We start from the raw sequence: 16,268 nt of genomic DNA, 5'->3' as shown, positions 1-16,268 counted from the left end.
GACTCCAAATCTGGAGGATAAGAAGGAAGGCTGTTTAATGACAGTTAAACCTGGGGTGAGAAGAGCTGCTTCCAAACATAGCATTGCCAATCCCCTGTGGGGTGTTCCTTTGCTCCGAACGCCTCCGAATCCGCTGAGACCAGTCTATTCTTGATGCCTCTGAAAACCAGTCAGGCCTATGTTCCCTTTGAAGGGAAAGGTCTGATCTCCAAACCCTGGCTTTAAAGCTCTTCTTTTTCTGTCTTTGCTACCTACCCCAGCTTCTTGATTCCTTTTCTTTTTCCTTTTAAAAAAATACTTACAAACCGGGCACCTTCTGGTACATGGTGTGCAAGGCCTTCATGAACTTGTGGACACGATACCGAAAAACAAACCCCCCAGATCAGAAGATGGGATGCGCTCCGGGGAGGACTGTGGTTATGAATGGAACCTCATCACGTATCCAGAGTGGGCTGGATTGCATCAGCCATGCAGCAGCATCAGCAGACGCCTCACCACCCTGCTGCTTAGTTCTGAGCTGGTGGTGAAGTATTTCGAGTTAATTAATTAATTTTTTTTTAATTTGCTCACAAATGCAGAAGTTTGTTTTTATCCCCATTCATTTTTCTCCAGATCGGACTTAACTTTTAATCTTGGTTAGAACACCTATGTATTTTGCGTTGGGTTGTCTTTAATTTTTAAAAATTGTCACAATGAATACTATGTTCTTGTAAAAGAATCAATATGCAAAACAAAAACAAAACTCTTCCTTGAACGCCACCCCCAAATCCCAGTCCCTTGAAAAATTCGTCACTTATTTACTATAACCTCCCCAAATTCTTTTGTACATTTATCCATAGCACCTGGGTGGCTCAGTCGATTAAGCATACGACTCTTGATAGCTCAGGTCTTGATCTCAGGGTCGTGAGTTCAAACCCCATGTTGGGCTCCGTGCTGGGTGTGAAGCCTACTTAAAAAATTATCTTATACATTTATTCATAAATACTTATTCAGCAAATATCTATTGAGTGCCCAATATATGCCAGGTACTTTTCTAGGCACTATATAGCAATAAAACAGAAATATTCCTGAATTTTATAATTTACATCCTAGCATATATATACAAATACATAAATTTTTGTTGTTCACAGAAATGGCATCATACATAATGGTACTCTAGCTTCCTTTTTTTTTTTTTTTTTTCCTCGTCTTAGTGATCTTTCCACCAGTTTTTCTACCATATTGACTTACCTCATTATATGCATTTCATTACATAGCTCAGCTATAACTAGTCTGCCAGGGTCCCAAATTCCAGTGCCTACAGGGACCATGCAAATAAGAAGTAAAGTGACAAAATAGAGCAAGTTTATTTTGTTGTAAGCAGAGATATCTATTTATGCTGCAAAGGATTCATAACTTAGTGTTTCAAGAGTATTTGAAAATCGATTTTTATAACATAAATCTGATTTTTTAAATAAATAATTTATTTTTGAGAGAGAGTGAGAGCACACATCCACAATCGGGGGAAGGGGCAGAGAGAGAGGGAGACACAATCTGAGGCAGGCTCCGGGCTCTGAGCTGTCAGCACAGAGCCCGACCTGGGGCTCGAAATCACAAACCGCGAGATCATGACCTGAGCCTAAGTTGGACGTTTAACCGACTGAGCCCCCAGGCACCCCCATAAATCTGATTTTTTTAATGTTGGCAACTAATTCAGGATTTTAAAACACCGTTGAGGCTTAAGCAGAACATACCTGCAGGACAAATTTAGCCCAAGGGCCACTAGTTTGCAATATAACGGTTCCATTACTAAACATGTAGGTTGATTTCAGTTTTTGCTATTACAAATAATGATACAGTGGAAACATCTGTGAGAACTTCATGACACAACTAGGTGTATTTTTCTAGGGCAGCTACATGAAGTAGAATTTCTGGGCCAAAGAATATATAGGAATTCTAATTTTAATAAATGCTATTAACTTGCTGTTCCTACACAAATGTCTGAGTCTGTCTCTCCAAACCCTTGCCAGCATTTTTTAAATTAATTTTTTAAATTTACTTCCAAGTTCATTAGCATATGGTGCAACAGTGATGTCAGGAGTAGATTCCTTATTGCCCCTTACCCATTTAGCCCATCCCCCATCCCACAACCCCTCCAGTAGCCCTCTGTTTGTTCTTCATATTTAAGAGTCTCTTATGTTTTGTCCCCCTCCCTGTTTTTCTGTTATTTTTGCTTCCCTTCCCTTATGTGTATCTGTTTTGTATCTTAAAGTCCTCATATGAGTGAAGCCCTATGATATTTATCTTTATGTAATTTCCCCTAGCATGATACACTCTAGTTCCATCCACATAGTTGCAGATGGTAAGATTTCATTCTTTTTGATTGCTGAGTAATACTCTGTTATATATGTATACACATACACACCACATCCTTATCCATTCAGCCGTCGATGGACATTTGGGCTCTTTCCATACTTTGGCTGTTGTTGATCGTGCTGCTATAAACATTGGGGTGCATGTGTCCCTTTGAAACAGCACACCTGAATCCCTTGGATAAATACCTAGTAGTGCAATTGCTGGGTCATAAGGTAGTTCTATTTTTAATTTTTTGAGGAACCTCCACACTGTTTTCCAGGGTGGCTGCACCGGTTTGCATTCCCACCAGCAGCGCAAAAGAGATCCTCTTTCTCCGCATCCTCACCAGCATGTTGTTGCCTGAGTTGTTGAACCCATGCCAGTGTTTAATAGATCAGTTCCTTTAATATTTACTGTTCTAATGGATAAAATGACATATTACTTTTTGCTCAACAAACATTTGAATAGTGATTCCTGTGTTCCAGTTACTGTTCCAAGGACTTTAAAATTTTTTAAGTTTCATTTAATCTTTATAGGAACTCAATTAGATAAGTATTGTTATTACTGTGGTTGTTATGATGATGATGATGATACTATAGATAAGAAAACAGGCACAGAGAAGTTAAATTTTCTAGGGACATAGAGCTAGGAAGTATTAGAGGCATGATTCAAACTTAGACAATTGGGCTCAAGAATCCGATTTCTTAATTACTGTGCTGGGCTATCTTAATTACCACTAGCCAGTTTCTCGTGATGAACGTCTTCCGTGCTTCTAGGCCAATTACCTTTCCTCTGTTGTGAGTTGCTTACAGTTATCCTCTACCATGTTAATTTGAGTTGTTTACCATTTTCTTGTTGCTTTGCAGTACTTATTTACATATATTTGTTAAGGCATGGGCCAGATGCTTCTCTTGGTTTAGCCCCCTCCCTTCTCAAAAAATGCAAACCCCAAAACAAGGATTTGGTACAAGTTTTTGGAGATATTCCCAGGAAACATGGCAAGGGATTGGGAAAGTGAGAGAAGAGTGGAAAGCCAAGAAAGCAGATCTGGATGAGTACAGGTGGGCACATGGGGCTCAATCCCACCGGGGACCCCCTGAGAGGCTCCGAAGAATATGCCTCCGCATTGTTCCACTGAAGGCCAGTGCAGCATCAGTCACCAGCCATTGCTGGGGCAGTAACTCCGTAGTCCTTCTGGCCTGCCCACACAGAGCCGAGGTCAGCCCCTGGAGGGAACCTGCTGAGGCTGAGACCCAGGAAACCATCAGCATGTACAGGAACAACTGTGGGTGACCTCTAAAATGGGCTGTGGGGATACAGACAGGACACCTACAATGTCTGCTGTGCTGTTATGATGGAGAGATCCCCAAAAAAGGGCTGCAACAGGAAAGAAGTCTATTTATTTCACACACCATTGTCTAGAGGAAGGTGGTGGTCTGCAACGCTAGGCGGTTCTGTCTCAGGGAACCCACAAGCTCACACAAAGACCCAGATTCTTCCTATCTTATCTTCTACCACTAGGCAAAAATTCCCAAACGTTCTCTGTGCACAGCACCCTCAACTGCCTTAGAGATTTTTTTCACAGAGCTCCTAAGCCCAAAGAAATATCTAACTATCTCCACTTTTAAATAATGAGCTCCAAACAGCTTCATAAATATATAAGTCCTAACAACTTAGTGCCCCTTGCACAATTTATCAAACTTTAAAATCGGATTGGGAACCACAGTTCTCGTTTCTTGCTCCACATAGATATTCCAATAGCACTTGCTTTCTAAATCCATCTTCTCAAAGATGCAATAGGAATTTAGTGACCTAATGTTGAAAATGTGAACTAGTTCAAGCTGTCATGTCATGTACGACACAGAAGTAGCTTTATTTCCTCAAAGTGGTAGGATGCCCTACAGCACCCCTAGAAGCCTGTCGTGGCTCCCCCCGCACTTTGTGCAGTTTGGACCCGCCGCTTTGCTAGGGTGGTGTCCTTACCCCAAGGTCACCACCTTCGAGCCCCTGAGAAAGGAGAAAGAAGGAAAGGAAAGGCTGTTTACCTTTAAGGATGGAAATTGTAGGGACGCCTGGGTGACTTGGTTGGTTGAGTGTCTGATTCTTGATTTCTGATCAAGTCACAATCTCCTAGTTTATGGGTTTAAGCCCCGTGTTGGGCTCAGCTTAGGATTCTCTCTCTCCCTCTCTCCTGCCCCTCCCCACTTCTCTCTCAAAACTAAATAAATAAACTTAAAATTTTTTTAAAAATAAAAATGGAACTTGTAAATTGCACTTAGCCTTTTTCTGCTGAGATCCCATTGGCCAGAAGTTGGTCACATGGCCAAAGGGGAGCTGGGAAATGTAATCTCCGGATGTGCAGCCAGGTGTTCAGATAGCACTTGGTAAATTGTTATAACTAAAAGGAAGAAATAGATATTCTCTTTCACATTCTGAATATTAATGCTTTACCTCTGACGTAAATTCCAAATATTTTCTTTGACATGTCACGTATCTGTTAACTTGGTTAATAGTGTCTTTGTCATACAGAGATTTTAAATTCCGAAATACATTTATCAGCCTTTTCTTTCGTGGCTTTAAAATAAATCTTGTTGGGGCGCCTGGGTGGCTCAGTTGGTGAGTGTCCAGCGTCAGCTCAGGTCATGATCTCATGGTTCATGGGTTCGAGCCCTGCATCAGGCTCTGTGCTGACAGCTAGCTCAGGGCCTGGAGCCTGTCTTCGAATTCTGTGTCTCCCTCTCTCTCTGACCCTCCCCTGCTCACATTTTCTCTCTCTTTCTCAACAATAAATAAAACATTTTAAAAAATATTATTTAGGGGCGCCTGGGTGGCTCAGTTGACTAAGTGTCCGACTTTGGCTCAGGTCATGATCTTGGGGTTCATGGGTTTGAGCCCCACATGGGCTCTGTGCTGACAGCTCAGAGCCTAGAGACTGCTTCTGATTCTGTCTCCCTCTCTCTCTGCCCCTCCCCCTCTCACCATCTGCCTCTCTCTCTCTCTGTCTCTCTATCAAAAATAAATAAACATTAAAAACAATTTTTAAGGTATTCTTTACTCCAAAATTACATACACACACACACACACACACACACACACACACACACACACACACACACGCTCCGGTATTCTGGTTGATTTATGCTTTGATCTGTAATTCGTCTGGAAGTTCTTCCCGTGATGGCTGAGATAATTTCAGAAGGGAAGGAGGACACATAGAGCGGGTAGCCAAGGAACTAGGTATTTATCAACTTCTCAGCTGCCTTCCAACGCACATCTGTGCTTTTCATGACACCCTTCTGCACATACATGGTACAGTGGACACCGAGGTTCCCTACTCCCCAGGTAAGCCACACACCTCCCTGTGTGCTCTTTGGGTCGGATTGAACTACCCCCAGCTCAGAGGTCGGAGCAGAGTTCATTGGTATCAGCCAATCAAGGCAATCCTATACCGCTTATCACAATAATTTTTCAAAACAAAAGCCATCTTTTGGAATGCCAGGCCCAATTAGCATGGAGCCACGCCCCCATGCCATGGTGCCTCTTCTCCCCAAGACTGGATAAAGATATTAAAGAGGAAGCCTGTCGCTTCACTTCCTTTATCTTGGGACTATGAAGAAAGCCAGTTCAAAAGGCAGTATACACACTGGGAGGGCAGACCTGAGAGAGGCACAGAGAAATGAAGTCTGTGCCTTGAGCAAACTGTACCTGAGGCTTACATCACCTCTGGACTTCCCTGTCAGATGAGCCAAAACTCCCCTTTATTTTTTAAAACCATGTGGAGTTACCTCTTCTGTAACTTTCAACTTAAAATATCCTAATCTTAAGAGAAACACATAGTCACTTGGTTCTTCTTCCCCACCTCATATTTTTCTTTATGAACTCATTTTATGCTTCATAGAAATATGTAAATAACAGCAAAGAAAAAGGCTGTATTTTACTATCTTAACTGCTACATTATTGTGTATTTCTATAAACATATAAAACATGAATTTTATATATTCATTTAAATGGGTTACATAGATATAATTGTAACATCTAGAGAATTTTTGAATTTTGCTTCTTTTAGTTGATCATAGGTGTTATTCCTCTATCTAGACAGTTTTAATTATTAATCAGGGATGAAATATAATGACCTCAATATTATCTTATTATTAGACATTTGTATTTTTTCCTACTATTTAATATTATAGTTTTGCAAGTAACCTATTCAGAACTTTTATTTTTTTCAGTTGAATTACTTTCCTAGGATAAATCTCTCAGTGGTTTGTCCATTCCTGTAACTCATGCATTTCTCACATTATACTTTTTCCCTGTGTTCTTCAAAAACCTCCAAGCGTGAACTTTGATGCTTGTATTCTACAAATAGCCCAAAAGAAGACACTATTTAAGCCTAAAACCAAAAATTGGATTCAAATGTTATAGGAAAAACTGGAGCACCTACGAAACATACAGCAAAGAATTTCTCCTTGGAGCATTCCTAATCCCTCCTGTCAGCCCCTGAAACTGGACCTGTGGTATCAGTTTTTTACCTGCTGCAAGATCAGTTGACAGGATCAATCACATTTTATACCATGATCTCTTGTCCCCAAGGAAATGACTGAGGCACTACTTTGGAAATGGGATATAGGACTTCATAGCTACCCTCGCAACAGACAAATAGCCCACAAGGCTTGTTTACAATCAGTGATTTATTGGTCAAGAGGAATTTTACAATGGAGGAAAACAAAGGAAAAATTTTAAAAGGGACATAACGCAAGTATTTTTGTTAGAAGGCAAGGAATGGGTCTGTATCTGCTTCCTATTGTGTGGGGGGAAGTGATTTTAATGCCTCACTCATAACAGATGCTCAATAAAAATACATTGCCTGAATGCAAGAAAAAGGAGGACATCCACCCAGAGGACATCAATATCCTGGACATCACTGAACCACAGAGTCCTCTGGCCAGTCCCTGGGGCCATTTCTTGTACCATTAGCCAGCTTGGAACACGATGTAGTTTATACCTTTAAATTTCCGCTTGGCCTTTGCTAACCTTGATTACGCCCCTTAGAGCAACCGTGTTCGGCTGTGAAGTCCAAGGGGACTGTCAGGGCAGAACCTTTGTTTCCTGGTCACTTCTGAATCGGTCTTGACCTGTTACACTGCTTAGCTCCCCTTACACAAATGTTTGTCACTCTGGTCACCAGCACTGCAGTTCACCATCAGCTGTGGTAGCCCTCAGGGAACGAGAGTGTAAGCATGTTGCACTCAAAACTTATCTCTTATTCATCTGAAATTCAAATTTAACTGGGCATCTTCTATTTTTATTGGCTAAATCCTGAAGATCCGGTCTCCAGCCTCCATCTTTTTTTCTACTGTTTTTTTTTTTAATATCCATTTTTGAGAGAGGGAGGGTGGGAAGGGGAGAGAGAGAGAGACAACAAATGGATGAGGGGCAGAGAGAGAGGGAGCACAGAATCCGAAGCAGGCTCCAAGCTCTAAGCTGTCAGCACAGAGCTCGACACAGGGCTAGAACCCATGAACCACAAGATCATGACCTGAGCTGAAGTCAGACGCCCAACAAACTCAGCCACCCAGGGGCCCCTCCAGCTGCCATCTTAATGCCTCTCCATAGAGCTTCTAGTGTCCTACCTTGGTTGGGACTGAGAAGCAGTCTCACATTCAGAATCTGGTCACCTTCTTGGCTAGTAGTGCTGAGCAAAAGGAGCGTCTAGCTCTGGACATTGAGATGGGGCTGAGTCATCTCAGGACAACCACCGGAACATTTTCAGAAAAGAGAAGCTGCCTGACAACCTGGAGAAAAGAGGAGCAAGAAATTACAGGCGGGCTGATAGAAGATGGTGCCTCCATATAAAGTACAGTTTGTGCTCTGCCTGTTTCATCTGCATGTCACACGGAAAGAGGGTAGAGAAGGACAAGGGACAATCTTGTGAATGTGCTCTTAGAGCTGGGGGGAAGGAAATGAATGACACTTCATGGCGTGAGACAGCAAACCAAAGGGCTCCTGTGAAACAAAATCCTGCTCCTTTTCTTGCTTCTGCCCTTGCTAGGAGCTGCACCCCACCCCCACGTGGCTTGTAGTACTGATAATGTATGTCCTCCTTATAAAGGCCAAGGAGGTAATGATTTCTCTGGAGTCTTCCAGCACAATAGATAACACGTAAGGAGTGACCGGGTGAGGTGGCATCATGTATGTTTTCCAAGACCACTGAGTCCAGATCCCCTTGCTACGAAGACCCTGGGTCCAGGGTGGGAGTGACTCATGGAGACCACCTGAGCGCTCGGCTTTGTTCTGACCGGTTCCTGGATGCCTGGAAGGACACGTATGCCAGACCACCAACCTTAGTAAAAAGCCCAGTCCCCAGGTAAAGATGAGACTCAGGCCCCTTTTCCTTTCCGAGTGTCCAGACATCCTGTCTGCATCTGCTCTTGCTGTATCTTCAATAAACCCTGCTCTCACTTCCTCCCGGCTGGTGTTTGATTTCTACCCTGAGCAAAGCCAAGGACCATCTTGGCTGGCCCTGCAGGACCCCTTCTGGATGCCCGGACCTAGCCTGCCTGTATCCACTAGCATCCCAAGTCATGACTTCCTCATTAACGCTCTGGACACCCACGTGAATTGGGGTTGACACTGGACTCTATGAAGCACAGACATAAATGTCATTCTAGGAGGAAATTCAGAATGACAGTGTTGGGTGGGAAGTCATGTAGGGATTAAGAGTATGAGCTCAGGAATCAGGCTTCCTGAGTTCCAGCCCAGGATCCATCTCTTCTAGCTGTGTGGTTTTGGGCTGGTTACTTAACCTCTCTGAGTCTTAATTTCCTCCCCTATAAAGTAAGGATAAAGAGAATCTACCCCAGCACGTTGTTGGGCAGTTAAACGAGATAATGCAGGCATGTAAAACACATTCAATGAATTTTCACCACTAGTATCAGAGTTACCGAATATGACCAGTACAGAAGAACAAAGTGGGAGGTATTATCAGGGTTCTTTGTGTCTCGAGTAATATCCTGACTTGGACCGGATTAAATAACAAAGGACACTTTGTGGCCTCTGCCACGTAAATGTTCAGAGATGGGGCAGGCTTCAGAAATGGTTTGAATCAGCAGCTCAACGGCATCGTCAAGGACAGAGGGGTTTTCTTTTTTTGCCTCTCACTCTGCCACCCAAGTAAGATCTTCATTCCCCAGACCAGCTTTCCTCCCGGTGGTGGGATGGCTGCCAGCACTCAGTGGGGCTTCATGCTTCCACACTCACTTCCAACAAAAGGAGAATGGGGAGGCTTACCCTGGGGTTTCGAGTGGGGGTGCTGAAATTCGCTCTGTCGGACCAGAGTCGTGGGCTCACCCCTGAACCAGTGACAGGGCCTGGAGAATGGAATGGGTCATTTGATGAGTCAAATGAGGGCCCCTGCTGAAGCTTCAAGGGGGAATCAGTTTCCCCCAAAGGCCAGCTGATGCTCAGAGGAGAGGATGATTCTAGATGGAGATCTGGTAATACTAGAAAGGGGCATGGATGCTGGATAGGCACTCACTGAGTGGGCCTCTAATATGTTCTCTCTGGAATGATTGAAATATGTCTGAAGTGCCCCCCCCCCAAGTTAGATGAAGCCCAGGATGAATGAAATGTGCAACCGTGAAAACATGGACTGCTTGGGACACGGCAGGAGTGTGTGGTGCATGTCCTTCATTTCCCAGACGCAAAGGCAAAGCTATTAATAAAATTCCTTCCTGGCAGCCGTCTCCTGGTGTAGACTCACGGAAATGTATATTCAAAGGAAGGGGGAGGAAATTTTCGCCACAAAGCTGCCTTCGCCAGTGAAGCAAGGTCACCTGGAACGGATGCAGGTCCTTAGGATGTGCAAAAAGGTGTAAACAGAGACGGGCAGAGGCTCTCCAACATCACAGGCCGGAAGAAAAGGAGCTGGCAAAGAAAGCCAAGTGCGGATGGTCCACCTAACCTGAGAATGAGGAAAGAGGGCCGCCATGGAAGCCAAATCGAGGGAGTGTTGGCTAATCTCTCCAGGGAGGCTGAAACAGGGGAGGCCCGTCAAGGGGCCTGGAATAAGCATCCCACCTGAGGCTCCATGACATGTCCCCGGAGAGACCCTTATCCTACCTTCAGTACTGACAGTGAACTAGGCCGCTATGTTCTGATGGCCTCTCTGGGCCCGCAAGCCGGCAGGGCAGCTCCTCTTCAGGAACTGATACCGCTGGTGCATCACTGGCCAGGAGCTCCAGAAGCAGCAGCGTGGGCAGCTTGCAAAGTCTGCAGCCCGGGGCGGCCTCCGGACATACAGTTTGTTGTCACACACACAAATAGATGATCTGTTACAGCAGCCGGTACTCATCACCCTGACGGTCTCACACGGATGGTGCTCCCCAGAGTGGGGTGGGGCCCCAAGAGGGGAGCCTGTGCAGCCGATAAGAGTTCGCACAGCTGCAAAGCCCACTGTGCGGAATGCAACCTTCTTTGTTTTCCCATAACTGGACTTAGCTTGGCTCCCATGACCCATATTCCAACGGGGCAGTGAGTCTGCCCCTCGGAGCCTCTCTCTTGAGTCTCCCCTCCTTGCCCACTGCTGCTTCTTTTGGGTGTGAAAGAGGCTCTTAGTCCCCTGTGCAAGCAGCCCCACTCTGTGGTTTATGGGGTAAACCATAAGTTTTGCAATAATCTTTTTTCCTTTCCAAAATCCCCAACCTGACACCAAAAAGTTAGTTGGACTTTCAGGCATCTGTTTTTTCCAAAGACACACTGCAGTCTACTTAGGAGGTTGAAAAACAGAAAGGCGGCTCTTTCAGGGTTCAGTCTCCCCCTGCCCACCCTTGCCTGCCCTCCCACAAGTCCCTTCCCCCACAGAGTACCTTGATGATTGGGGGAAGAGCTACGGACACAAGGAATGAGAAAGCAACTTCTCAGTGTCACAGACTCTTCTCCACCACATTTATGTATATCCCCCCGTTTCATTCTGGGAAGGACTGGAGAAGGTTTACAGAGACACACAAAACAAGATATGATAACTTTAACGTGAGTAGAGGGGAAACAGGACAGAAGGAAAATGAGCATAAGGCGGATGAGGTACTCCCGTAGGCTGATCTCATTTCTGTGCTGGGAGAGGCTCCCGCTGGCACATGGCCCACAGACCAGTCCCACATGCAACTTCAGGCCTAAGACCTGTGATGAGGGCTGTGCAGAGTCAGGCCTGCCTGGACCCAGACACGGAATCCAGTGGTATTTACTGTCCCAAACACTGCTTATCACGCCACTTTCTTCCAGGAGCACTCCCGACTAGCTCCCTCCCTAATTCACACCAGACCCATGGTCAAGAAAGCCCCCAACTCTTGCCCTGTTTATCGCCAAGCCAACCCCCCTCCTGTCTTGCTAGGTGGAAATGGCTGTTACAACCAGCTGACTGTGGAGGCTGAATCCCCACCCACCATCTTCCCCAGCATCCCAACAGGTACAGTCTGGATAAAAAAAACCGGTGTCATTATCCGTGGTAGAGACAATGCCAGGTGTTCACTGCACTGCTTCCTCTTTCTGGGCACAGGGAAAGACTACATCTTTCAGGCTCCTTGGAAGTTTGTTCTGGATATTGGAGAAGTGGACAGAAGAAATGTAGGCTGCTCCTAGACTGGGCCTCTAAAACATTCTCACACAATCCTCTGGCAATTTCCTCCCCTTCTGCAGTGACCTCTGGAGAAGCAACCACATGTTTATAGGTCTGTACAAGATGGAAGGATCAAGAACCCTATGTCTTTCCCCAGAGGATGTCCTCTTCCCAGCCTAGGAGAGCCATCCAACCCATGTTGGACTGTGATGTAGGTGATACATGAAATTGTATTATGTTCAGCCATGGAGATTGGAGGTTCTTCTGCTATAGCAGCTACAATTATTGACCTTGACCAGTACACTATCCAAGATGTTGATGAAAGCCATAGCATAGCCCCAAGGCAAACCATCAAAATGTTCTCAAAATGCCATTATGCCATTGGTCAACTTCAGCCCTTATGTCATGGGTATGGACAATCACCTGGACCAACCACTCTATCCCTCCAGCAGGCAGTCACCTACTCCCCTGCCTTTGTCCCCTAAGGTCTCAAGGACACAATGAAGATATACTCAGAGGCTTTGGGTAACAGTAATGACATCACTGTAAGATATCAATTTCCAGTTTGGACTGGGTCTGCTCTGTCCAGAGTCACTGGGCATGTCAGGTAGACTTGGCACGGAGAAAGGACACCAGTCAATTTTAAACTTACGTCTGGGTTTTCCTGATCCATCCCTTTCTGCCCTCCCTTGCTCTCTTTGGCCAAGGCCACGTACCCAGGTCTCAACTCATCCTAAATGGAGAGTCTTTGCACCACACTGATAAAACGTCACTGTGGCAGTGCATTCTTTTGCTAGGGCTGCCATACTAAAATGCCACGGGCTGGGGGCCTTAAACAATAGACATTTATTTTCTCTCAGTTCTGGAGGCTGGAAGTCTGAGATCAAGGTATCGGCAGAGTCGGTTTCCCCTGAGGCTTGTAGATGACCACCCTCTTGCTGTGTCCTCATATAGTCTTTCCTGAGTCAATGCACATCCCTGATATCTTTTTGTGGCCAAATTTCCTCTTCCCATAGGGACAGAAGTCATGTTGGATTAAGCCCCACCCTAACAGTCTTAACTCCATCACCTCTTGAAAGGCCTTATCTGCAGAGACAGTTATATTTTGATGTTCTGGGGGTTAGGAATTCAACATATAGACTTGAGGGGACAAATTCACCCCATACCAATCATTATCCACTCTGTGGGGTTCGCAGTCATATTTCTGTGGATTATTTAAGGGGGAAAATAAGCCTGTTCTCATAAAGGAGTCAGATCAACTACAACATAGTCTTAACAGAGTACCAGGGTTGGGTTGGATATTTTCTAGAATGTTCTAGAAGAAAAAAAAATTAGAAGAAAATCTATGCCATTTTGGACTTGGTAATGAGTTTCTGGATACAACACCAAAAGCGTCATCAATTCCCTCACTCAACTTTAATGAACTGGACTTTATCAAGTTTAAAAACTTTGCTCTCGGGCGCCTGGGTGGCTCAGTTGGTTAAGCGTCTGACTTCGGCTCAGATCATGATCTCGTGGTTCGTGGGTTCGAGCCCTGCATAAGGCTCTGTGCTGACAGTTCAGAGCCCAGAGCCTGTCTTCGGATTCTGTATCTCCCTCTCTTTCTGACTCTCCCCTGCTCATGCTGTCTCTCTCTCTCTTTCTCTCAAAAATAAATAAAATATTTTTAAAAATTTAAAAACTTTGCTCTCTGAATAGCATGGTTAAGAGAGTGAAGATACAAGCTACCCACTGGGAGAAAATATTTGATAATCACACATCAGATAAAGGACTTGGATCCAAAACACACACATAAAAAAAAAAAACTCTTGGGGCACCTGCGTGCTTCAGTTGATTAAGCAGCCAACTTCAGCTCAGGTCATGATCTCACAGTTCATAAATTCGAGCCCTGCATGAGGCTCTGTGCTGACAGCTCGAAGCCTGGAGCCTGCTTTGGATTCTGTGTCTCCTTCTCTCTCTACCCCTCCCCCACTCACGCTCTGTCTCTCTCAAAAATAATTAACTCTTAAAACTCAACAGTTACAGGGGTGCCTGTGTGGCTCAGTTGGTTAAACCTCTGACTTGATTTCAGTTCAGGTCATGATCTCATGGTTCATGGGTTCGAGCCTGCCATCGGGCTCTGCACTGACATTGCAGAGCCTGCTTGGGATTGTCTCTCTCTTCTCTCTCTCCCCTTCCTTCTGTTTATGTCTTCTCTCTCTCTCAAAATAAACAAACAAAAAGAAAACCACTCAACAATTAGAAACAAAAATTTTAACGGACAAAATATCTGAATAGATACCTCACAGAAGAGGAAATAAGCATATGAGAAGATGCTCAACATCATTTAACATTCGGGAAAAAAAAATCAGTGAGATACCACTACATACCCGTTAGGACTAAAATCCAAAATAACCTTTACAACACCAATTGCCTACAAGGACAAGAAGCAAAAACAGGAAGCCTCATTCAAACTGATGCAACCACTTTGGGGACAGTTTGAGAATTCTAAATTTTGTCTTAGCATAATGATGCGACAGTCATACCATGTATTTACCCAACTGATTGGAAAGTAGTTGTGTCTGCCCTAAAACGTGTCTGTGGTTTATTCATAATTACCAAAAACAGGAAGCAACCAAATGTCCTTTTTTTAAAAAACATAATTTATTGTCAAGTTTGCTAACATACAGACTGTACAGTGTGCTCTTGGCTTCGGGAGTAGATTCCCATATTCATCACTTACATACAACCCCCGGTGCTCATTCCAACACGTGCCCTCCTCGATGCCCATCACCCATTTCCCCTCTCCCACCCCAATGAACCTTCAGTTTTTTCTCTATATTTAGGAGTCTCTTATGGTTTGGCTCCCTCTGTTTGTAACTGTTTTTTTTCCTTCCCTCCCAGATGTCCTTTACTAGGTGAACAGAATAAGAAATTGTGGTACATCCATACAATGGAATGACACAAAGAAAATAAAAAGGAATGGGCTATTAAGACACACAAACATGGATGAATATTGCTAAGTGAAGAAAAAACAGTCTGCATGTCTACATTTGATATGATTCCATTTATGTGACAATCTGGAAAAAGCCAAAGTACAGAGATAGTAAAGAGAGCAGTGCTTGCCAGAGGACTGGGGAAGCCGAGAGGCTGAGTAGATGAGGCACAGGAGATATTCCAGGGTGGTGATATTGCAATGGCGGACACATGCCACCATGTGCTTATCAAAATCCATGGGCAGTTATAGCACAAAAAGCGACCCTCAATGTATGCAAGTTTTAAAAAGTCTTAGGAGGCGCGCCTGGGTGGCTTGGTCAGTTGGATGTCATAATCTCATGGTTTGTGAGTTCAAGCCCCAAGTCAGGCTCTGTGCTGACCGCATAAAGTCTGCTTGGGATTCTCTCTCTCTCCCTCTTTTTCTCTTCTCCTCCCCTGCTCGCTCGCTCTCTCTCTCTCTCTCTCTCTCTCTCAAAAATGAATAAGCATTAAAAAAAGAAAAAAGAGAAAAAGAGAAGACAAAGAGAGGGAAGTACAAGAATAAGAATAGAAGGACATCAGGTAAAAACTAAGAAACTCTGAATTAGTTAATAATGATGGATCAGTATTAGTTCACTAATTGTGACAGAGGTACCCTAGCAATGTCAGATGTCAGCCATAGGGGACATGGGATGTAGGGCATATGAAAAGTCTGTACTGTCTTTGAAATCTTTCTCTGAATCTAGAAGCACTGTAAAAGAACAGTTTATTTTGGGGCTCCTGGGTGGCTCAGCTGGTTGAGCGTTCGCCTCCTGATTTTGGCTCAGGTCATGATCTCAGAGTTCCAGGAGTTGGAGCCTTGCACTCTCAGCACGGAGCCTGCTTGAGATCTTCCCTCTCTCTCTGCCCCTCCCCTGCTCACACTCTCCCTATCTCTCTCAAAATAAATAAACTTCAAAAAATAAAATAAAATAAAATAAAGTTTTATTTTTTTAAAGATGGTTTGGGGGCACCTGAGTGGCTCAGCCGGGTAATCATCTGACTCTTGGCGCTTCAGCTCAGGTCGTGATCTCTCGGTTCACAAGTTCAAGCCCCACATCGGGCTCTGCACTCACAGTGCTGCTTGGGATTCTCTCTCTCCCTCTCTCTCTGCCGCTCCTCAACTGGACCTTGTGCTCTCTCTCTTTCTCTCTCTCTCTCTCTCTCTCTCAATAAGTAAACAAAAAAAGATTTCCAATTAAAAAAAGATGCTTTGTAGTTTTGGGGAACACAAGTAAATTGTCAGAAAGACATGATACTCGTGAATCTAATAATAATCACATAGTAATACTTATCACGTGCCACGCTGGGGACCTGCCTTGAGATTCCC

This window comes from Suricata suricatta, chromosome 8, assembly GCF_006229205.1.
Source record: "Suricata suricatta isolate VVHF042 chromosome 8, meerkat_22Aug2017_6uvM2_HiC, whole genome shotgun sequence".
NCBI lineage: Eukaryota > Metazoa > Chordata > Mammalia > Carnivora > Herpestidae > Suricata > Suricata suricatta.
This window is presented reverse-complemented; position numbering follows the sequence as displayed.